Source organism: Vulpes lagopus, chromosome 6 (genome assembly GCF_018345385.1).
Source record: "Vulpes lagopus strain Blue_001 chromosome 6, ASM1834538v1, whole genome shotgun sequence".
NCBI lineage: Eukaryota > Metazoa > Chordata > Mammalia > Carnivora > Canidae > Vulpes > Vulpes lagopus.
This window is the reverse complement of record NC_054829.1, coordinates 21264972-21290383: the sequence shown is the minus strand read 5'-3', so window position 1 is coordinate 21290383 and position 25412 is coordinate 21264972. Positions and strand designations below refer to the sequence as shown.

At 35.8% G+C, this 25412-nt stretch overlaps 1 protein-coding gene and 1 long non-coding RNA gene across 7 annotated transcripts in view; one reads left to right on the top strand and one right to left on the bottom strand.

The window, feature by feature from the left end:
- NRXN3 (neurexin 3) overlaps positions 1 to 25412 on the top strand; it is a 1543117-nt gene that overhangs the window by 1295321 nt on the left and 222384 nt on the right. The window lies entirely within an intron of this gene.
- The window catches only part of LOC121493081, a 61310-nt gene that overhangs the window by 23590 nt on the left and 12308 nt on the right, over positions 1 to 25412 (bottom strand). Inside the window, exons 2-5 of the long non-coding RNA XR_005988372.1 lie at positions 21298 to 21393; positions 18372 to 18444; positions 16651 to 16755; positions 15165 to 15312 (exon numbers count right to left, since the gene is read on the bottom strand). This is a non-coding gene — a long non-coding RNA (uncharacterized LOC121493081). The remainder of the gene's footprint in view (positions 1 to 15164; positions 15313 to 16650; positions 16756 to 18371; positions 18445 to 21297; positions 21394 to 25412) is intronic.

Sequence of the window (25412 nt, the reverse complement as noted above, 5' to 3'; positions counted from 1 at the left end):
ATAAAAACCATGGTCAGGGGCAACTGGGAAAAAACATATTTGAAGACAGGGAATATTGTGTCAATCTAAAAGTCAGATGGAATATCCTAAGAACGTATCAGAGATTCGAGTTACAGCATCTAGTAAAACAAAGAAGCAAACAAACAAAACCCTAATTTTCCACAGATGGGCATTTACTTTCATGAGTCCATATGCATGTGGACTACTTACCTGGAGTGCAATTTCTTACCTGGAGGAGCAGAGGGAAGTTAACTACACAGGTAATTAGAGGTACAGATGACTATGGAGATTAAGGAATAGAGAATGCAGGCAAGAGTCCCAGACAGCAATTTTACTCAAAATCTTATGGAACTTGAAACACAAACACTGCAACTAGAGGACAGTATTTTATACAGATTTGGAGAAGGGGACTATTTCTTCCCATCCCAGGAATGCCAGTAGCTTTAGTACTCTAGGTGTTCCACTGATCTCCTAAGGCTACCTGCCTTGCTTGAGTGACAACAGAAAAGCCTATAGCAGCAGGAGTAGGGAACTCCCTGCATGAACAAAAGGAATTAATGAATAGGAGAGATAGACCAGGAACCTCTATTCTGCAAATGGACGTGTAAAACTACCTTCTGCAGCCTTTCAGACCAAAGTGGAGATTTTGAGTAATAGTTGAAGTCAAATAGCTGGGGATGCTGTTTACATTTGAGAATAAACCAGGCAAAGCAACCAAAGTTCTTTTCTGAAAAAAATTTTAAAGATTTTATTTATTTATTCATGAGAGAGAGAGAGGGAGAGACACAGGCAGAGGGAGAAGCAGGCTCTCTGCAGGAGCCCGATGCAAGACTTGATCCCAGATCCCGGGATCAGGCCCTGAGTCAAAGGCAGATGCTCAACCACTGAGCCACCCAGGCGTCCCTATTTTCTGAGTTGAGTAACTTTCAAATGCTAGATTCTAGGGGACAGACACAGCCCTCTAAGGGAATGAGCCGTTCACATCTTATTAAATATGTTGGATTACTCGTATCAGTGTAACATGACAAGTGACATCTTTTATGTTAGAAACTGCCCAAAAACATTGAGTTAATTTTAGTCAAGTGATTTCATGTCCACATTGCCAAGATGAGTTTGGTCAAAGGAAGGAAATTTGGAGACCTATAAACATAAGGACTTATTCTCACCTGGTCTGCAAGATCTTTAAGGGAATCATGGCCACTTTCTAGAAGGATATGGCACAGTTTGAAAAGATTAGGGTGAAATCCATGTGAGAACTTTGATAAAGAAGGAATAACTCTTGCTAGCCAAATGGATAAGGACTGGATAGAAGTATATTATTCTTTTTTAGTTTTAGGAAGATACTTGAAAACACAATCTGGATATAGTGAAGAACCTTGACATTCCTTTTCAGGAGTATTCTCTTATAGATGAGTTATGAGTGGACAGCAAACTGCTACTGACTTATTAATTAGTGTACACACACCACTGATTTTCCTATGTCTTAGCTGTGCATGCACATTGGTTTTACAATATATGAAGGCCAAGCTTGTGGCTTAGCATATGGTGCTCCTTCAAGTAAGCACAACTGCCTGCCTCTCTGCTTATCTAATCATAGCAAGAGAGAAATTGACTTTTCATTTTTCTTTTCCCCAGGCCCTGGGAGATGTATGTGCCAAATACTTGGCATTCTTAGTAACAGAGTCAATCATAATTAGGATTTCAAATTAAAGTACATTGCCAGCTAGGACATGTCGTGTTTTATATTATTTGTTTGAGCAAATGTAATATAACTTGAAAACAGCAAAAGAATAGAAATAAGTAAAGCTCACATTTTTCATGTGAATCTTGTGGAGTTTTATTTTATCACAATGTTGGATAAACTGAATACACAAAAAATATGAAAAGATTTATCTGACACTATTCTTCTAAGTAATAGTTTTGTTTTCTTTTGAAATGTCCATTGTATAATGTTGGATGTGGTCAAATATTGGGTGGGAGGTTTATTGGAAATCAACTGTGGGAAAATAACATGGTATAGCCAGTCAATCATTCCTTTGACTTTGCCCTTGAAGTCTGATTTGCCTTGGTTTTCAGTGGCAATTATTTCACAGATGAATGTAAAAATATTTCCTACTTGAATTTATTAAAAATCTATTGAGGGATGCTTCGGTGGCCCAGGAGTTGAGCATTTGCCTTCAGCTCAGGGCGTAATTCTGGAGTCTGGGATCGAGTCCCACATCAGGCTCCTTGCAGAGAGCCTACTTCTCGCTCTGCCTATGTCTCTGCCTCTCCATGTGTGTCTCTCATCAATAAATAAATAAAATCTTTTAAAAAAAATCTATTGATATAGCTTAAGGAGAAGAAAATGTTCTTGATAAAGAAGCCACACTTTCATTTTGGATATAACATCCTATTGCCCTTATAAGCCGTAATGAATAAAAGCTGTTATAGACTCACATTTTAGAGCTTAGGCTAAAAGAATTTTCTGGGACCCCACTTCCTCATTTTTAAAGTGGGATGGCATATTTGGGTGCTCTCTATGAAGTTAAATAATTTGTTGAAGATCTTAGTAATTGGTGGTAGAGGATGAATTAGAACTCAGTTTGCTTATTTAAAAACAAACAACAAAAAACCCAAAGTGACCTACTTTGCAGTACCCAATATTTGGGAGAGGCAAAATAGGAATAGGAAAGGATCCTGAAAACAAATCATTTACTGATGTGGAATTCTCTTTTTAATCATAAGTGTCTAACCAAGATCTACACCTTTCTCCCCTACCTTTGCATTTTGCTCCTACTCATGTCTTTGTAGCCTATAGCTATGGTAGAGAGATCTTTAGAACAAGCATCTCTTGATTATAGATTACAAATTATAGAATCTATATATATCTCTATAGATTATAGAATGCCAACAAATTCTACCTTCATTATACTTGAAATTGAACTTTAAAATCAAGTCTAACATGGAGCCCTTTTGTGTTCTTTGAGAGAAGGTATTGTTGAAATCCTTTTTTATCCAAGATTTTTGTGGCAATTTTATTCATCCCTACTTTTCTTTTTTACAGCAATACTAGCTATTCATGCACATTTTCATATTTTAGTTTGCCACTGATTAATTGGCATAAACAAATTATTAACCTAACAATAGTAGTTGTAGACTGCATTAAGCTACTACTTCATTATCATCACTAGACCCAAGTTACCTGCTAGTAACTAAATACTAATAACTCCTACTCTTGTCAATAACTCAGTCACACTGATAATCATTTCAGTGCTACTCCCTCCTCACCATGATTGAGTCTTTTCTGCATTTTCCTCTCAAAATGGTTGTGTTAGGATTATTCATGGGAAGTCATCTATAAAGCCTTTACTAGCCTCATGATAGAATATGGAGGCATTTTATTGGCAGTTTTCAAAGAATCAGCTTAACTACTTGTAGAGCGCATTCTTTTGAATGAAAGGTGTTATGCAAGCTTAAATCATTGCTCTTTTTTTTTTTTAAAGCAGGATAAATTGTTCTGGAAGATAATTTTGCCTCTATATGTGTCTCTTCCCTTGACTTCTTCTTGGAAAGCTTTTATTTCAGCTTTCTCGTGAGATCTTTGTCATTTTCACCACACGCTTTTGTCAAGGAAGCCCTTGGATCACCGCCATGATGCGTCTTTGCCGGACACTTCTTTCAAGTGCTGTCAACACCTCTCTTAATTGCATGGTTTTAAAATCAGGCTAGCAATGTGTTAAAGTCAGATGGCAAATTTATGTTTTTAAGACAAATGTGTAAATTTGCATGCTCCCAAATACACATTCAACCGTGCATGTATAGAGTTCAAAAAGAGAGCCAAAGATGAGGAAAGAGGGAGAGATATATAAGGAAGAGGGAGATCTGTATAAATAAATGGAAGAACCAAGGTGAATAATACTGTGTGTGTCCATATTGAATTTCTAGACTAAGATGTGTCACACATATATTTCTGCAATACCACCTTATGTAGGTAAATACACCCTGTTTTTATGAGCACCAGCAAGTCTTGTGAACAGGATTTAGTAGACTGTTGATGGTAAGACCTAGAACTTGAAGTAAGGAAACGTCTTTAAGTGTTTATCTGTTTTCATTTGTGACACTTTAAAAGGTGGTATGAGTTTGAATTTCTGAAATTATTTGTGTGTTTGACTTTTCATGCATATTGTTCATTTGCCCTTGGATTCTAGTTTCTCTTTGAGTAATACAGTTCTTAAATGATATATCTATCTGAGTGACTTACCTCATAGTCTTGCTCAAATATGTTATAGGCCATTTCAGATTCATGACAGGAAAATATTACCTGTCAAGATGTCAATTCTGAGCAATTTCTACATTTTGCCCACTCTGTTATAGAAGTGGCTCTCATTCACAGCTAGTTCCTGAATTTGAGGTCTATATGACTACTGTAATATCATAAATCAAAATGTTGTTATGGCCATATAAATAGATATAATAGGGATGTTTTAGAATTACATATTTGGTTTTCCCCAATTGGTTCCAACTCAAATCTGCTTCTTTTTAAATCAAAGGATAGTTTTTCATGTCACCTGAACCTCAGACTCTACCTGTGAACCTTAAACCCAGCTCAACTCTATTAGTTTCCTATGGGGCAGGGGAAAATATCTTATATTTGAACTAAACTGACCGTTTTAGTTGATACACCATGAGACAGATGAAGTGCTTTGTTGCTCTTCGGTTATTCCTGAGGCTCCGTGGCTCTATTATAGTACTAGAATTTTATTTATGTCAGTTATTTTGACAGTCTTGATTGAGACCTGAGAGAGCTGAGATGTTGAAAGAAACATCATATTGACCATGGTGTAGGTGCATATAATGAATGAACCAAGAGGCTCCATGTTTGTGTGCCCACAAACCTATTGTTAGCAAATGTGATTTTGGATCTTAGTTTCTTTACTTACTCAGTAATATTTTTCAAATATGTAGAGTTATTACAGGGAAATTTTCATTTTGCCCAAGACTTATTCAGTGTTGTATTCCAGTTGTGTAGACCCCAATATATTATTCCCTTTAGAAATAGAAATGGAAATATTCAGAGTAATGAATATTTAAGAGAGAAAAGGCAACAGGATAACTAAGAAAAAGAAATAAGGAAGAGATGGATATGTGAGTGAGAAGTAAGTATAAGTATTTCAGAATATATTTGATCAAAAATTGCTTTTTAAGTGGCACTTTCTCTTGCTGCAGAAGACATTATTGAACAAAATACAGGCCCCATGCAATTTAATTTAAATTTATCACTCTATTATTTTAATATATTTACTCAGGGTTAACAACTCATTAAACACCAAATTGCTTACTCTTAATGAGTCTCTGATGCTAAAATCAAACTGACTTAAACTTTACTGTAAAATAACAACAGTACTATTACATAAGAATGTAATAAAAATTTAGTAAATGCTATTCCCTGCCTGTGGAGTAGACACTAGATTTGTGACATGAAATAGAAAATATATCATATACATATGGCTTGCAGAAACATGAGTAATAGATTTTATCCACAAAGACATAAGCCTAATTTTGTTTTTCTATGGTGTATTCTAAAAACATGAAGTCATATGTATTTTATTTGCATGCTTATCATGTTTTTACAATAAAGTACTTGCAGAATGTGCTAAAAAAGAATATCAACATTTAACCTAAATGTCTTAGACCCCATCTGCCTAACTACTCTCAAGGTTATGATGATACTAGTCAGTACTGGGTTCATTGTCAGAAATTGGCACCTTTTAAATTGTTAGCCACTTATTTTTTGGGCATCCTTCAGGAGTATGTCACATGTACCCTCAAATAAGGCAATCATCTTAAGGCATCATGTTATCTAAATTAGCCATTGTCTCTCCATCATCCCATTATCTGTAAAGCATTAGCCTCCAATCTCATTGCATATGGTCTACCATGAAAACCCATCCATCATGAGAACCCTCTAAGCCCCTGGTATAGCAGCTTTCTACCCAAACCTGCAGCCTCCTTGGTGTCAGAGTGATGCTGATTTTCCATAGAAATGTGATCGATGGCTGCTTCTCCAGTTCTATGCCATGGAATTTCACCTTGGCTAAGAAGTTCTGTTTGTACCTCAGATTTTGGGAGTTTCTCTTGAATTTTATGATTGTTCTCTCAGCTTTTGCCTGCAACCTGTCTCTCAAGCTCTACTATCCCCTCTATCTTTCTAAAGTCTTAGGGCTTTAGCTCCAACAAAAACTCCTTCTTTCTCTCCCATTATAAAATACTCCCTGTGAATATCAGTGGAACACAGTGATACCTGGTGGAGGGCAAGGAAAACATTGAGATAATATTTTTACAAATAGCATTTGGGCCCTTCACTGCTCTCCAAGAACCTTGGTATGATTTTATTTACAGAGCCTATGGCTTTGAACAAAATTTAGATGAAAAATATTTGTGAAAATATATACTATTTATGTTTCTGAATGTGAAACATACTTTTTATGTAACAATACAAAATTTAAAGGAATTTACTTTTTCTTGTTTTTTTCTTTTTTCCTTTTCTTTTCTGTAAAGGTTTACTCTTCTATCACCATATCTTTAGTGAAATCTTCACTGAAGAATCATCATTATCACTAATTCACTCTGATTTGAGCCACAATCTTATATTTTATTCTTGTCGACAAGCAACCTTGTGTTAGGATTTTAAACATTGTTTAAAATAGGGATTAAAAAAAAATTTTTGTGTTCTACTTTAGTCCACATCTTAATATTTTCATAGAATCACAATTGTCAATAAAATACAAAGAGAAGCTTTAATAATAATACTAATCCTTAGGCAGTATAAAAAGAAACCCCTTTAACAGATTTTAAAGTAGATAATTTTCTTAATCCAAATTAAAACTAGCCTATATACTATATTGAGGCTAATTAGCATATTTCTTTCAACTTAGTGCAGTTTATCCATTTAATATGAATGACTTTATTTCTTAATGGCTTCCTAGACTTCTAATTTAGTATTTTAAGGATTCAGCAATAATAGAATTTCCATTTATATGTGATGGGCATTCTCTAATTTACTTTTGCCCTTACTTCCATGCAAGTGAACTCTTTTTGGTTCACAGTCATTTTTATGATAGAGCCAATTTCTTACATTGAGATTTATTTTAATGTTTGGATAGAGTAGTGGTTTGCTTCAGTTGATGTTAACTTCTATTTGTTGAGGTATAGCTTACATATAGTGAAATGCTTAGATCTTAAGTGTACTATTCAAGGAATTTTGACAAATGCATACAGTTGTGTGCCCCACCCACATCCTTAACAAGATACAGAACTTTTCCTTACCCCCAAGAGTTCTCTCATTCACATTTCCAATCTTCCCCTCTCTTTAAGCAACCACTGATCTGATTTCTATCACCATAGTCTAGCTTTTTCTTATCCTAGAATTTTATAAAAAGGATATTATATATTCTGTTCTTTTTTGTCTGGCTTTCTTAACTCAGGATACTGCTTTTGAGATCTGGTAGATTGCCTTTTAATAACATACATACAAATGAGTCTCATAGACCTGAACAAGTCAGAATTTCTTATGAAATTAGACATTGTGATATGCTACCTACTGAATGATGAAGATGAAACTATGTATTTCAGTATCTTTTTAAGACTCTGAGATGGGTTTTCACCACTGAACTAAAATGTTTTTGATCTTCTCCACTATTACTTTGAAATTTCAGTATTCTCTTATAAATTAAATAACTTATTTAACCTAATTGTGACCTTGATCCAAGGACTAAATCACAAAGACTTTGTAATATACATTCATGCTCAGTCTCCTGAATACTGATTAATCCCATCAACTGCTAACAGTAAGACCAACTAACAAATTAGTCACCTAATTTCATTTTCCTTGTATGCCTTTTGTGAATAATTTGCTAGCATAATTTTCAAAGACCTTCACTTTCTTAAAGAAAACAATGTGATTAAGATTAGATCATTTAGCCAAAATCTTTTTTTTAAGATTTATATATTATTGTATTTATTTTGAGGGTGGGGGAGCAGAGGGAGAGAGAGAATTCTCATACAAACTCACCTCAGAGTGTGGAGCCCGACCCAAGGATGGATCCCAGAACCCTGAGATCATGACCTGAGCCAAAATCAAGAGCTGACCAGTCAATTGACCGAGCCACCCAGATAGCTCTTTTTAGCTAAAATCTTGAAGAGCTATTTAAACATACAAATCAGGGGGGCCTGGGTGGCTCAGTTGGTTAAGCATCTGCCTTCTGCTCAGGTCATGACCTCAGCATCCTGGATTGAGTCCCCTGTTGGGATCCCTGCTCAGTGGTCTGCTCCTCTCCCCTCCTCCCCCTCATGCTGTCTCTCTCTCACATGCTCATTCTCCCTCTCTCTCTCTCTCTCTCTCTCTCAAAAGAATAAATAAATAAATTTTTTTTAAATAAAATCTTTTTAAAAAGTTCAGAGGTTTCCAACTGTGGGTTTGATGAAAAATAATGACATATCTGATATCATTTAGAATCTTTTTTGGTTTCTTTTCTTTTACATCATTTAGAATCTTATTTGAAAAATAAGTTATATATTTTAAATTTCTGGTACTTTAACAGTGAAAGTATATGGTAATTACTTGTTATTTCTTTCTTTGATACTACACATCTGTCATAGTATTAAATTCTATTTGTACAGTGAGATTTATTAGACTGACAGTTCATACCTTATCTCCTTTTCATATAGAATTCTTGATAAAAACTTCATTTTGAGATAATGATCTCACCTCAGCTTAATTGTTTTTAGTATCAATTCAGTAAATATGTTACTAATGTAATCATTTACTTTCTTAAGAAAATAAAACTCTTGAGTTTATAAAATGGGAGGATAAATAAATTTCAGAAAATACTTGTATGTGTATTTATGTATGTGTGTGTTAAACAACAGTAGTTTAAAAATCAACTTTGGGGAAAATAAGCAAACCAGAAAAAGCACCAACAGATATATTGTTTTTCATTGATCCAGTACCACTTCAGAATGAAACACAAATTTAATTGTGGTAGCAGAGATAATAACTTTCAATTTGATGGATCCTTATTTAACAAAGAGGCATTACAATTTTTAGAAAATATGTTAACAACAGATATGCCTTCCTGAGTCTCTTCAGCACCACAGGCAATTGGGACAGCTCCACTGGCCTGAATAATGAAAAGGTAATAACCTCAGAACAAATAATTATTTTACTGGTACACATGCATTTAACTTTACAATAGATGCCCTCCTAAGGTGCTGCGTGTAAATCATTTTTTAAAAGTTGAATACACTTGAATGTTTTAAGGCAACTGATTGCTTATAAAAACCCTTTGAAGTATTCTTTTATAATGCAAAACCAATACTGACTTATCTGTTTTGTAAATTAGGGTGTTTCCATATGAGTTTTGTTGAAAAGTGACATATTTATCTAAGTGTAAAAGTTTCTCTGAAAATAATGTGTAAGTAATGTGTAAGTATATATAATTCAGCTGTTACAGGATGTAAATGCATTGATATTTTAGTGGTCCTCAGAAGACTGTCAGCATTATTGGGGCTGAGAGTGTGTTTGAATTATACATCCTTCCCCTGCTCTGATGAAAATCAGTGCCATGAAGAGTCACTGATACTAATCAGAGTGTGAGATACTAATGTGATAGTAATCAGATCCTTGAGATATGTAAGAACTGAGAAAAGGAGATGAAGCCTTACTACCTAGAGATACTGCATCCTTTAGAATAAATACCATATCTTTTTGATTCTCTGTCCTTTTAAATGAAGATGTTCCCTGGAATAAGTTATGGTCAAGAGTAGTGCAAGTGCCATCTCAAGCCTAAGGAGAAACTCCCAAATTCTCAGGGTCCAGGTCTGAGTGAAGTTAGCCCAAAAAATTTGTGAGAGATAAACTTAGGAAAGGTGATTGAGGGGGCAAAAAATTTTTTTGAGTCCCTGAGAGTTTACATAACATAACCTTAGAGTAATCTTAGTGCTCATCTGAGTGCCTTGGGTCTTGTTAAATTTGTGTTTACTAAACAGATATGGGTTTCTTCAAGACATACCTTTCCAAGACAGCATGGATTTTAATTTATTTTGTATACGTTAGGCAATTACAAGATGACTTATGTATAGCTTATTCAACACTTTAAGCAATTATTGATTCCACACAATTGACATCAGTTATGCATATTTTAATTGAAAATTAGTAGTTGCTTACTGGTGTTTTATTCTATGACAGTATTAAAAATGCTTTCCAAAAGTTGGTTTCAGAAGTCATCATCCACAGGATGCAAGTCTAACATTAGCCAGCTTGCATGTGCCATTACCACTCCATTTCTGCTCAACCAGCTTTGCATCTGTTCTCTAAGAGAATGGAATTCGAAGAACAGACCACCTGCCTGCAGTTTTATCTTGTCTTGTTCATATTATAGACAGTTATCAGGAGATGAAAAGGCATGTCGAATATTTATTTACAGTAAATGCCCTTCATTCTGTCTGTGTTATATACATGCGATTTAGCTTTCATTTCTGTGGTTGCTCACTGTGAAAGTCTTAGTATAAGCTTTTCCCATATGATATCCACCTGTTCTAGAACTGTGCTGTTCAATATAGCCACTAAACACGTGACTAATGAGTAATTAAAATGACTAGTGTGAGTGAAGAAAAGGAGTTTTAAATGTTATTTAAGTATAATCAATTTAAATTTAAAAACTGAAGCAGTGTAAAATATTTTCCATTAAGCACAACTTTATTAAAAAAAAACACAACTTTATTGTTCTGATAAAGAATTGTTCTGAAAATTTAGCATCTGAATTGCAATGTGCAGTGTAAGTGTAAAATATATACTAGATTTCAAAGACTTAATATTAAAGATATAAACTATCTCATTAACAATTTTTATATTAATTAGATGTTGAAATTATAATATTTTGAGTAGATTGGGTTACATAAAATATACCATTAAAATTAATATAACATATTTCTTTGTACTGTTTTTTAATATGGCTCCTAGGAAATCTATAATTATATAGATGGTTCACATTATATTTCTATTGTGCAGAGCTGATCTAGATCATTCTAAAATGTGTGGCAATTATTCTTCTATGGTTTCATAAAGAGAATATTAGTTCAAGGCTGAGGATTAGTTATGCAAATCTGAAGACAGCAGGATTTTTTTCACAGTTTGTGCAACAAGGGAAAGGGCTTCTTTCTCAGTATGACTAAATGGGGGTTTTATATATATATATTTTTTTTTTTCTTTTTCTCCCCACCTTAGGTTTTCTCCTGTGCTTGTCATTCTGCTTTGTATGTAGTACATCCTTTCTGGCAATAGGTTTAAGGGCTTTTTCCCACCTTTACTTTTTAATCCATGATGTATATATTATAAGAAGAGGTGAGCTGATAGTTCAGAAGGATAGTAAAGATTCAGCATGGTATAGAAAAAAAGATGTGAGTTTGAGTCCTTGCTTCCAATTATTTGCTTCACGGCCTTGGGGAAATTGGTTTTTCTAAATTTCAGTTTACTTTACCTAAAAAATGATACCTGGGGTGCCTGGGTGTTTCAGTTAGGTAAGCATCTGCCTTTGGCTCAAGTCATGATCACAGATTCCTGGGATCCAGTCCCAGGTTGGGCTTCCTGCTCAGCAAGGAAACCTTCTTCCCTTTCTCCCTCTGCCACTCCCCCTGCTTGTGCGTTCTCACACACACACACACACTCTCTCTCTCATAAATAAATAAATAAATAAATAAATAAATAAATAAATATCTTTAAAAATAAATGAATAATAAAAAAGCTGCCTAATAGAGAAATTTTGGATATCAAAATTCGTGAAATCTAAAAGAAACAGCATAAAATACCTCATATATAGGAGGCTCACAAATGTGTTCTGAACAAAAACAATCTGAGTTTTCAATTTCTATCTTTACTCAATGACCACATGGAATCATAACTGCTAAGACATATATAGCGATGTGTCTGCCACACATACCAGTTTACCAGATTGATCCCCTGCCTGGTGAAAGGAAGATCCTTCTCAATGATCTCATCTCTCTTTCTATAGTCTGCAGCCTTCCAGTTCTTCCACTTGCATTCAAATTACCACTTAGATTAGATCAAAAGATTGTTCCTGGTTATGAAGAGGAGAAAGAATACTTTAAGCTAGCACTAATCCCTTTATACACCATGATATTTGGGTACATTTCTTCCTCGCATGGAAATTATTTTTCAGCCTCCTCTGAAGTACTAAAAGTCCTTTACCAACATGAGCCCAGTGCAAGTTAACCTGATATGAGATTTGTTTTGTGCTTTGGAAATACTTGTCAGACAAGCTTTCAACACAGAGATGTGTGATTTACATTAGTTTGCATAAGAAAATGTCACTCCAGGGACAAATTTCTCTCTTTATTCTTTCTTATACTACAGAACAGACAAAGAGGGTGAAGTGGTTGTTTTTTACTGAGTAGAAAATCATTTGGCATTCTCACACACAAAAATAAAGTGCAGTGTTATTAGTCAAACCTTAGTTTTCTCTAGCAATATTCTCAAATGTCCCATTTGTATTACTTTTGTTCTTGTTAACTTTTTAGTTTGAGTGACTAGTGCCAACCAAACCCATTACCTCTATTATCTTCTTATCTTTTAGTATCATTTCATGTTTACAGAGAACTGACTGAAAGGGAGTAGTCAGTGTAACCCTTTGTCTTAGAAGACCTAGTCTTTTCTGAGAACACAGGTAAGTGATTCATAGACTGAGTCAGGTCCTTTGACGTGTGGAAAACAAAATGACTCAGACCTGGCTTTTGGAATCTGTCTTCTTTGGATGTAAAAATACATGGATGGGGAGGAGATTTACACAAACAGATTAATCTCAAGGCATAGAGACCATGGTTAAAATGCATTTTAGCCTAAAGGGTGAAGATTCCAAGATACCCATTAGAAGAACTTTATCCAAAAAGAATAATAATAATAATAATAAAAATAATAATAATAATTTAAAAAGAAGAATCTTTATCCAAGTCCTTCCCTACCCACCCATCCTCAATGTAAACACTAATTCTTTTAAATTTTGAATACTCAAAATAAAATGTAGAAGTACATTTTTTTTAATCCATATGTAGCAGTTGTAGGGGGATGGAGAGGGCTGAAAGGTCATAGAATTAAGACAGATGTAGTTTGAATAGGAGAAGGCAGAGATGTTGCAAAGGTAGATAAACTCACAGACTTCTTTGCAGTGTAGTTAGCGGGGAGAGTTGGGAGAGAACTTCAGTTGTGGAAGAGATGTGATCAGGGATTTTGTGTGCAACATCATCTTTTAAAAGTAAAGTCATGGTTATCAGACAGCTTGCCATAGAATCTTAACACTTTAGTACCATTTCCTGTCCAGGAAGGCAGTAATTTTCTCTTGGACATTCCTGACAAAAGATCATCTATTTTGTATACCATCTATCTTGTGGGTCTCCTGCTACAGGTTAAGGTGGGATTGGGGTTCTATTTGATAGTATTTTCTACAGAAAGCTGAAAATGCCAGCTCTGTACCTGTTTTTCAGGGTTTCCTGAGGGAGCTGCTAAAATGGGAGAGTTTCTAAGGGCCATGTTACTAATAGCGGTAGAAGCTCTGTTATCCACAAAGCAGAGCTTTTGAGTCTATACTTGGGCTTGAAGCCTAAATAGAATCTGCTCTACTTTCCCCAGAGCAGATTTCTAAGCACCAGAAAGAACAAATGTGTCCAGCAGGATGTGGGTTTAGAGGAAGCAAAGAGACCAACACCATGTAGAATCTGAAAGAGAATAGCACATGCTTTTGCACTTTTTGAGGTATAGTAACTCCATCCAATAGTAAAGTGTGGTCAAATGAGTGGCTTCAAATTTGACCAGATTATCAAATTCTTTCATGATGGAAGAACTAAGAAGTGGATGAAAAGAGGTGGACTTGGGAGGGGAAGTGCAGTCCAATAATCACCTACTTTAAAATCTGTGTATTTTTCAATGCAGTCTCTTCTGTATTTGGACAGCTCAAATTCTCAGAAAACTTTTTCTTATATTAATTTGTTATTTGTCTCCTATATTTTGCTAATGGAGCCCAACTCTACAGTCTTGAAATAAATAGATGATGTGGGAGAGGATTAGAACTTAACTTCTCCAATATTTTAAGACAACTACTCACTATCCAGTGTACACTTTGAAAATTGGGACATTATTTCCCATCTTCCTATTTCTAATCTGTTTTCATAATTACTTAAAAAGGCTCCTAACAATGGTGCCACAATCATATATACAAGCAGAACAGCACTCATTTGGGTCTTATCCTTGAACTCATTGGTAGAATCTAATTGCTCCCCCATTCTCTCCTCTCCTACTTTGAGTTTATCTTCCTGGATAACCATGTGTATTCTTTTAGTGTGAAGATCATTCTTTGGAGAGGAAAAATTTAAAGTACCTGGTCCTACTTCCTGTGCTTCACACCTCTTTTGTATTTTATTTTTTAAAGGTTGTATTTATTTACTCATGAAAGACACACAAAGAGAGAGGCAGAGACCTAGGCAGAGGGAGAAGCAGACTTCATGCAGGGAGCCGGATGCAGAAATCCATCCTGGGAACCCAGTATCATGCCCTGGGCCAAAGGCGGGTGCCAAATCGCTGAGCCACCCAGGGATCCCCCACACCTCTGTTTTAAACAATATCCCTAAACCTGCTTTGTTATTTCTCTAGAAAGATCATAAATACTGCAATTTTAACCCACAAAAGGCAAAGAAAACTTCATAGGTTATCCTTGGCCTTTTATGCAAGATTTAGTTAATGACAGTCTTCTATTCACCTGATATTATGCAGAACAACAGCAATAATAAATATTTACATAGAGCTTACTCTGTTCTATGCTCTGTTCTGAGAACTTTATTTATATTTACTCAGCTGACATTAACAGTTGCTTTAGGTAGATATTATTAATATCTCCATTCTATTGATATGGAAACTGAAACTCAGGGTAAGTGGCTCATGCACAGGCACAAAACCAAAACTGGTGGAGCTGAGGTTTGAGGTTGTATTTTAGTTAGGTAGTCTGGCTCCAAGGTCCATGGTTTTTTACCAGTACACCATGCTGCAATGTCTACTTATGGAAGTATGCATCCTTTTATGTTCTTTCCTGTTTTTGTGAACCTTATTTTATCTTTTATACCTTTTTAAACTCTGAGCTCCTTAGAGATTTTTCAATGTGGCCAAATTTCTTTAGGTCCTCTGAATAGTCTTTGAATGGAAGAGAGTATTTTCCATCATACATAAAACCCACATGAGTACTTCAAATGCACAAAACTCTGTGTCAGAACCTGAAGGAGAAAGTATCACAGTATAAGTAATGTTAATAAAATTCAAAGGAAGATAAAACCCTAAATATTTTAAGGTCAGATGCTAGAATCTACAAAAACAGTGTCCTGGTTAAGCAATGAGGGAAAGGAAGTAGCATAAGGCAATTCAGCGGGGGAGCAATGTGAAGCCAACAGAGTTAAATCAGGGAAACTGGTAGGTAAGCTCTACAAATCCAGTTATGGAGAAGACACCAGAAGAGAGGAATAGAGAGGGCTAGAAATTCTCAGTTCTCCTAGAAATTTAAAAAACCTGAGGACCTAGTACCCAGATCTAATTGGGTGTCTAATACCATTCTCCAGTAAGAAGAATCAGGGGTCATTGGAGAAGAATCAGGGGTCATTCCCTGCATGGAACCATGCAGGGAATGTACGAGACAAGCCTGTAGCAACTTGTGATAGAAACTAAGAAAGTACCTGGGGGTGTGGATGTGGGGCAAAGAAGGAGAGGAAGGGGAGAAGAGTAAAAAGAAAACACCCGAACAAAACGCAGGGATATTTCACAGGGATACAGGAGCCGATAGAAAGAGCTCCCAATGGCCAAAGCCAATTTTAGCAACAAAATAGTCTATACTGATATGAATAAGTTATTAAATAAATAAATGAGAGAATAGACATATCACCCATGTGTACCTTTAATAAGATATCCTAAAAATGGCACTTTAGCACTATGGTCTTCCTTTCCCAAACCCATAACCACAGTCTAATCATAAGAAAAATGTCAGGCAAATCCTGATTGAAGAACATTCTGCAAAATATCTGGCTAGTATTCCTCAAAACTCTCAAGGTCTTAAAAACAAGGAAAGTCTGAGAAACTGTCATAGCCAAGAGGAGCCTAAGGAGATATGACTAAATTTAATGTGATAACCTAAATGGGACCCTGAAACAGAAAAAAAAGGACATTAGGTAAAAATAAGAAAAACAGGGCATCTGGGTGACTCAGCTGGTTAAGCATCTGCCATTGGCTAGGTCATGATCCCAGGGTCCTGGGTTCAGGTTTCACCTTCCAGGGGAGCCTGCCTCTCCCTCTGCCTCCCTCTCTGTCTCTCATGAATAAATAAATAAAATCTAAAAAAAAAAAAACTAAGAAAAACAGAATTAAATATGGGTTTTGATTCATAATACGTACCAATATTGGTTCATTAACAGTGACAATTGTGCCACATTAGTGTAATATGTCAACAACAAAAAACTGGATATAGGATAAATAGGAATTATTTTTACTTTTCTTGAAATTTTTCTGTAAATCCAACTATTCTAAAATAAAAAGTTTCTTTAAGAAAATCAAGGGCAGAGGCTTACCTTTATCCAACCAATCTTAGAAAGCTCTGGAGGAAGTGGCCCTGGTACTTTATAACATCATCAATAAAGGGAGGGTCTTCTTAAGGTAAGATAATAGAGGTCCCCCTGACATAATGATGTAACAAAGTCAGTATAAGACCAGCCTTTGACTATCCCATTGCCCCTTCCTTCCCTATGGTTCATTCATTACCATCAAGTTTCTGATTTCCTGGAATAATCTAGTCTCAAATTTCAACATTATAACTTTTTTATATCATCCTTCATGTTAATCAGGTGCATGTGACTATCTGTGTGCATGAGTGCATGGATTGATAAAGGGGCAATATTAATTAGAGTATAATAAGTACTAAGGGATTTAAAAAGGCGTAAGTTGGTATTTAGACTCTGTTGTACACACTCACATCTTGGCATTCCAGAGACATTGACCCTGCTACTAACTTCTTTATTAAAGGATAAAGTATTAAAATGCTTTAGAAACATGAGTAAGAGAGAGAATGCCCCTTGAATATCCCTGCGGGATTCCCAGGCTGTCTACGGGACCCTTCTAGCTTAGTCTCTAGGGTTCACAAGTTTCTCAGCTATTTGTTCTCTCTTAAAGACATTGACTCTGAGGTTTGTGGGACCTTTTCTCAACTCTAACGAATGGGATTGTGGTCTGTTTTTCTCCATGTACTTAACAGCTCTTTCTGTGAGGAATTAGATTCTGTATCTATTATTTCTTGTATTGTTTCTGATGGAGGCCCAAGAGGGTACCCAAGCTTTTCATTTGATAAGGACATACCTATGCTTTCTACTCTGCGCTCTGGTCCCACCTGATGAATAGATCCTTCATACATGTTTTCTCATTTTGAGTTACCCGAGTTTGCCACATTTTCATTTGAACTTCAACCTCTTCATTTCCAAGGTACAACATTCTCCTCTCTTGGTCTCAGTTAAGCCCTCATTTTAACAAAGTTTCATTCTGGCCCCTCATTCACCAGAGTGTATACAGAGTACATAAATCTGTTTGCTTTGTCATGTTATAGAACCAGTGCCTTGGTTCTTAGGAAGGAACAGGTCTAGACACCATATTGTGATGGTCTTCACTGTAAAAGTAATCTTAGAGGTCACTTTCAGTTCATTACATTAAAATAGAGGTTACAAACTCATATGCCTACAGGGAGGATATAAAATAAATGAACCATTGACTATATTTCCTATGCTTATACCTTTCATCCCTGTGACTTACACATTGGATCACTGGAAGCCTATATTCGATGGTATTGTAATAGCATTGCGTGGTGACAGATAATAGCTACACTTCTGAGCCTAGCATAACAATTAGAGTTTTTGAATCATTGGTTGTGTACCTGAAACTAATGAAACATTGTGTGTCAACTATATTTCAATATAAAAACAAAATTAATGAGCCAGAAGGGGCTGAGGTCAGGAAAACAATAGTTCAGGCACTAACTCTTGGTCTTCATGTCAAAGATACAACAGAGAGTAGCAAGGACTGTGACATACTGGAGATCCTGGTCTCCAGAAGGCAGCCGCTGCTCAGCTGTTGCCTGTCATTACTGCTAGGCCAGACCTATAAAATGTTCTTATATTTCAAGACAAGCCAGAAGGCAAGACTGTTATGCTTACTCTTTGAATTCATTACCTGCATTTATTTTTTTTTTAATATAAAACACTGATTAGACTAAATAAAACAAATCTGGAAGCAAGATACTCCTCACCTGCTGCAAGAGTGGTGCCTCTGTGTTTCAAGGAGAAAGAAAAGTGCAGGAGACTGTCTTCATGGTCCTCATGCTGTGTAAACAGGATTAATATCCCAGTTATAGGCGAACAGTTTCACAGCAACCATGTAGTTATTACGTGTTGTATATATGAAATTATGTCATAATGAGCTATCTCATAACAAGATTGTATAGGCTGTAAAATAATTTTACGGTTCCAAAAGAGAGCAGCTTCTGAGTTAGTTGACAGTGCTTATTGTTTCTTTCCATCTCACTTACTTTTGAATTTAAGAAAATAAATGTTCGCCCAACACTTTCTTCTCAGTTCCAAAGTTTTACAGTGGTATAGAGTGTTTTCTAATCTTATTAAAATAATCTTTCCCATGTCTTCTCTTCTCTTATTTCTATCTATTTCAACCTCCTTGCTGCTAGTGTCCCCACTAGGGTAGTTAATGTGCTGGAGGTGTGAGGTCAATTCATCATGGCATTTTATAGTTCCTTGTCTACTCTATATGTGAGACAGGAATTTAATAAGTTAAGGTTCCCCAAAGACAAAACTTGTCTTGTTTACATATTTAAGAAAATATTTAGCCAACTCCTCTAAGACCTAGAGGAAGAGATGTGAAAATTAGAGATAAACCCGTTTTCTGTAATTTTCCTGAAAATATTCTTTCCATAGATGATCTTATCAGTTGGCATCAACTATTATGTGTAATTCTTGAATGATTCCTAAATCTAACTTGTAATCATATTTTCAACTGCCTGCCAGGTATCTCTGCTGGAATTACCTTTGGCATTTTAGGGTGGCTCAAGTTCACTCACTATCCTATTTTGATATGCTGTTCACTTCCCACTGTATTGAGCTTTGAGCTTCAGGGATCAGTCTAACACATCTTTCACCTTCAAACCAACTAGTAGCCAAGCCCCACTTCAACATCTGAAATACATGTGAGATGCAACTGTTTTTCAGTCCTTCCATTTCTTACAAGGACTTTTACACTAGTTTCTGAGCTGGTACTCCTGCCTTTGTACTGCTTCCTTTCCAATCAGCTATGCACAAACTCCCAATGTTATTTTCTTTAAAAAGGAATGATAATTTGTTCTATTAAAAGACTGCCAAACGCTCCCTTGGCCAGGGGAAGTGAGAGAGAGTAAGCACAAGCACAGTCTCTTTATTGTGGTATTCAAGACCTAATACATCTTTGGAGCCTCATCTCTTACTTCATCCCCTCCTGAGCCCTGCGCGGGAACCATACCTGTCTGTCTTATTGTTCCTTTTTCTTTTGCTCTTTTAGACCTGTGTGCCTTTTTTTCCATGTGATTCCCTCTTTGTGAATGGATTCTCTGGTTTACTTTGGATTAGCTAATGCCTTATTCACAATTTCCTTTTCTGTGAAGCAGGATATTTGTTCCCTTCTCTGAATTTTTTAATACCTGATTGATACATGTCTTGTGGCACTTTTTACGATTTTCCTTGTTTTAGTGGTTTTTTTTTTTTTTCACTTTCTTTTTAGGGTCCAAGTCTTTCTCATCTTTCAGCTTAACATGTACCTTGCACAGAGAAGACAGTCAAATATTTTGAAAAAAAATCAATTTAATAATTAGTTGAAAATTTCTCCTGTTAATGAAAGTTTGGTAAAATCAGAAAAAAAAAAAAGTCACTATATTCACTATATTCTGTGAGATATCTTCTCATAGGTGTTGGAATGGTCTGCTATAGTGGAGTAGGGGAGAGGAAATATATATAAACATGGGGAATTCCTAGAATGATCTTATTTTCTATTTGATTTTTTCCAACTTTTCTCAAAAGTTTATTCAAAGAGGGCAGCCCCGGTGGCGCAGTGGTTTGGCGCCGCCTGCAGCCCAGGGCGTGATCCTGGAGACCCTGGATCGAGTCCCACATGGGGATCTCTGTATGGAGCCTGCTTCTTCTGCCTGTGTCTCTGCCTCTCATTCTCTCTCTGTGTCTCTATGAATAAATAAATAAAATCTTTTAAAAAAAACAAAGTTTATTCAAAGAAATCTTTTATACCAAGGTGAAAATTAGGTTTAAATTCCACCCTAATCCAACCAGGTAACTTTTTGGAATATGGGAAAAAACAAATCCAAAATATACTACCATTGCATTTGTGAGAGCGGAGGCTCTTTGTTCATCTTATCTTTTAGAAACATAATGTGATTTATAGTCATTTTGAAAGTATAGAACTGATCTTTTCTCATGGTCTAATGAGGACTCAGCCTGTCTTCTGAAGTATCTTAATTAATAAGCCATCTGGGCAAGAATGACCCACAAGTGTGTGCTGGAAGAGCTTCAGGCCATTGTTCTCTTTTTGGTCACCTTGCAGCCTCAATGAACATCTAGGAGCTCTGTTTTCAAGGTGGTGCCTGGCCCGATGTCAGGATTAACTCTTAGAGCAATATTTTAGACAGCAATATTTTCATCAGAAATATTGATAAGATTATGATTTGGAGGGATAACAAACTATATATTACTAAATAGTCTGAGAGAAGGAATCCTCGGGTCTAGATAGGATCCTGCCTTGGTCTTATTTGGCTCTACGTGGTCCTGGAGTCCTTGCATATGCCATCAATATATCACATAGTTTTGATGGGCACCATTGTTGATTGGTACCACCTTTGTCTGTGCCCAGGCATCTGGCCAGAATAAAGAGTAGGAGACAAATGGCCATTTATTACTGAAAGTAATGGATCAAGAGGTATATAGGAGGATTCATGCTGTGGAGTTAATGATGCCAGAATGATGGAGGAACTCCATGATTTCCATAGTAGAAAGGGCCTGAACTTGAGGCTGCAGCTTTGTCTGTTGTCTGTTCTGGAATTAGCTAATGAGGCTTTCTTTGTTTGAGCATTGGAAAGCCTCCAAAACCCACTCGGGAGGGAAATTAACAAATGTCTTTTTTGTTACCTCTGGATAAATCTTCATGATGAAATGCACAGCCGTTCCACCTCTTCAATCTTCTCCCTTCTTCTTCCCCGGTGGACACTCAATTACTGTGGAGGCCTAAATAAATAAATAAATATTGCAGAGATGAATTTATTCTTTGTTATGCTTTATTTTATTTGTTTGTTTTTAAAGAGTAAGGACTAGTTACAAGTGGTTGTGAGGTTCACAGTCTTCAGGTGATACTTTTTTTTTAAAGATATATTTATTGAGAGAGAGTGTGAATGTGTGTGTGTGTGCGTGCACACACTAGGAGGAGGAGGGACAAAGGGAGAGGTTGAGAAGCCAACTCCCTGCAGTACACAGAGCCCCACTCGGGCTAGATCCTACGATGTGAGGATCATGACCTGAGCCAACATCAAGAGTCAGTCGCTCAACAGACTGAGCCATCCAGATGCCCCTCAGGTGATACTTTAAATAGACCACATTCGTGCAAACATTTATGATTATTTTAGCACAGTTACTTATGTAATTTATGATCTCCAGCAGCTGCTGGCATTGTCTGCACATGCAAATGTGCCAACTGTGGCAGTTACCTGACTCATTTCAATTAGCTTGGACATCTCAAAGGGTCATGGTTAATGTTTTTCTCTAATAAGTTCCTGCATGAATTTGATTTTTACAAGGTAAGATAATTCTCTTGTGGGCTTTTTTCATTGATTTTACTGATCTGTGTTCATGTTGGAATTTGCAGTGAATGCATTGTCAACAAGTATTTGTTGAGTATCTATCAAGTGCCATATAATATTTAGATTATTGGGAGTGCCAAGATGTTGAATCCAAACTCATGGTTTTCAAGAAACTCAGTAGTAGGCAAAATAAATATATAAACAAATAGTTATAGTCTGATATACACATGCCAATGCTTTAGGCATACTGTAGTATAAATGAAATGATAAGCTTGGACACACTTTTATGAAGTGTTACTAGGGGAAAATTATGAGGAAGGTAGTTTTAGCAGAGGCAGTTATGTTACAGATGCATATGACAATATATGCTCCTGCAAGTAAATCATTTTAGTGAATTTACTTTGATGAAAGGGTAAATATTGTTCATGAAAATATTAAGTTATATATATTTGGATGTGTTTATGTGTATGTGTGCACATGCTCATTTGCATTTGTTACATGTATGTGTTTGTGTTTGTACTCTGTCAGAATAAAATATATTTTTTGGATTTAGCAAACACATTTGAAAGCTATCCGCGTAAGTAATAGAGATGACAAAATTCGGAAAGCAACGTTTGCATACATTTTATATATGCAATTTCATTTTCTAAAATCTAGTATAATAGTCTTTTCAGATGAAAAACACTGGGGTTGTGGCAAAGACAGCCTTCCTCCCAGCCAACAATTTGCTCTTCTAACTCTTGGGGGGAGAAAAAAGTACTCAGACTGTGTGAAACTTCAGTTCCAGAGAGACAGAAGAGACTGTGGATCCAGATACAATATTAAGCTATTTTGGCAAAGTGTGACTTAAGGAGCCACTGTCTCCTACAGTGGAAAGGAAGAAAAATTTGGGTTTTGGCTTTAACTCAGTTTTTTGTCTTGTTTTATTTTTTTCTAGGAACACATCTTTCCTGGGTTAAAAAAAAATAGAATTTAGGTAATTCAAGCAGAAGAAGTAAACTTTATTAAGGCCACAGGGAACAAAGCAGTTTGAGCCACATATTTAGATGTTAATCTAAGAAGTCTTTCTTATAATAAACTAGGTCCTGTGATCCTATAAATATTTTTCACTCCATGAGATCACTCTGATTATATATTTTAAGGCTACTGCTAATATGATCTCATTGATAAATATCCTTAGATTTAGGGATATTTATTTTCTTTCAATTCAGTGCTTATATTTTGTCTTGATATTTGCTATAAAATTATTGCTACACATCACATCATAAATGGGTCTGGATAAAGCAAGGTTTCAAATTTTGTACAACTAATATACTTTTTCTAGAGGAAATATGACAAAGAGAGTTTAAGAATTTGGTGACCTTTGGATAACATTATAATCTGGTTTGTCTTTCCTCATTGAACATGATGCTGTGAAATTTTAAGATTAGATTTGGATTGAGGACAAATGAGTGGTGGAGCTGGTAGAGGGAGAAAGGGTTGGAGAAGTTACAGAAACTGGCAAGGGTATTGGAGATGGTGAATTAATTTTCTACCATTGATGGACATTGATGACCTCTGTTATCTTTTCCTTCTTTGTTTAAACAAAAAGAAAACCAAAAGGATAGATTAACTTTTCCTGTTAGAGCTCTCTATAGCAGCTGCATTGTATTCCCATTTTGTAGTGGAGATAAGAAGGGGCTTTCTATAGACAGGGTCTTGAATCTGATGCCCATGGATTTTTGCTGGTACTAGTTCAGCTGCTGGTGTCCTGGCAGTGGCTGGTGTCCAGCCAGCCTAAGGCACCTCTAGTTTCCTATCTCATGGGGCAATATGTTAGTGAATAAAAGTGCCAGATAGAAATGGGACACAATTCCAAATGCCTGTAAACTGAAAAACACCTCTTTATTTGTCGATTTTTTCTTCATATACTTAAAAAAACTATTTTGTATAAGACTATTAGGGATATTCTTAATAAAAAGTAATTACTAATTGGCCATTTCCAATTTATGCCTCATATTTCAAGACCCAATTCTGGGACCATATGCTTCAAAATGTTCTCCTATATATAATTCAGCTGACAGTGATCTTCCCCTCCTCTTGGGCCATAATTTTTATTGATTCAGTTCCTCAAAGAGAGGCAGTACATTATGGTAAAGAGAAAATTGAATTGCAAATTAGAAGACTCAGGTTCTAGCTCATGATCATACCTATATGTATTTTTAGTCACATAATTCAACCCTCAGGTCTTCATTGTGACTCAGTGTGGTGAGTTTGTGTGGAAAGCATCCACCACATGATACTGAACTGAAAAGACTTAACCAAAACACTAATGATGGGTGTCCCAGGGATGTACAAATGGGAAAAACCCTTATTGGCCTGCACCACAAACTGGAAATGACTCATCCCACCAAAATAGGTTGAGGTCTTCTTGCCACAATCTTAAGACCAGAATGAAGATCCTTTCAGAGAAAACCCAGACTGGGGAGGGGTGTAGACCAAGAGATTAGGGACTTCAAATGAATCTATTGATTAGAAATTCTAGTAAAAAAAAATCAGTTGATAGAAATGATTAATGTCTACTTAGAGACGTTATTTTGATCATGTGTAGAGAAGAAGGCTAATTAATAAAGTTTTGAAGCAGTAAGAGGGACTCTACCTCATGCAGCTGGAAAAATAAAACAATCAAGTCTGGCAATGGCACTTAGAGATTATCACTAGATATTTAATGAGGAGGAAATAGAGACTGATAATTTACTGGGCATCACTTATTGATCCATTTATATTACTATGCAGAGTAAATGGTATACATTTTCCTATGAAGGATCCTAGTGTGGATTTAGTTGACTTTCATTGATTCATATGTTCATCGAATATTGATTGCACAAATACTATGGACAGGCTACTTTGCTAGCAATAGAAATACCAAAGTCAAAACCCAGACATGCTAATATCATGGAATTTACTATGTAGAGAGATTTGGAGATTAAACTTAGGATACACAAATAGTGTTACATGTTGTGCTGATGATGTGGACATGACTTAACTGTTAGAATCAAGATTCTGATACCCATAGAATGGGAAAATCAAAAAACAAACAAAACAAAGTATGCAGCGTTCTTTAAGAACATCTTCTTGAAGAAAACATATTGTTATCTGGGTAAATTACATGTTAGGAAAGTACTGTGAAGCACTTAGCAAACTTGAGGTGGTAATGTTAGGTAACTAATGTGAAATTGTATGGCTATTACAATTATATGTTGGTATTTAGCATTTTGCATTTTATTGCCTTTTTTTTCTACAATTAAATGTAAGAGAAAGGAAAATGAGAAGGAAAATAACATTTGTTGATCTCCTACTATGCTCTAGTCAGGGTACTGGGCACTAAACCTGTGTTACTTCTTTTAATTATGAAGATTAAGAAGTACTTCTGATGTTCTAGGCATCCCCTACACCATCTAGTATAATGTT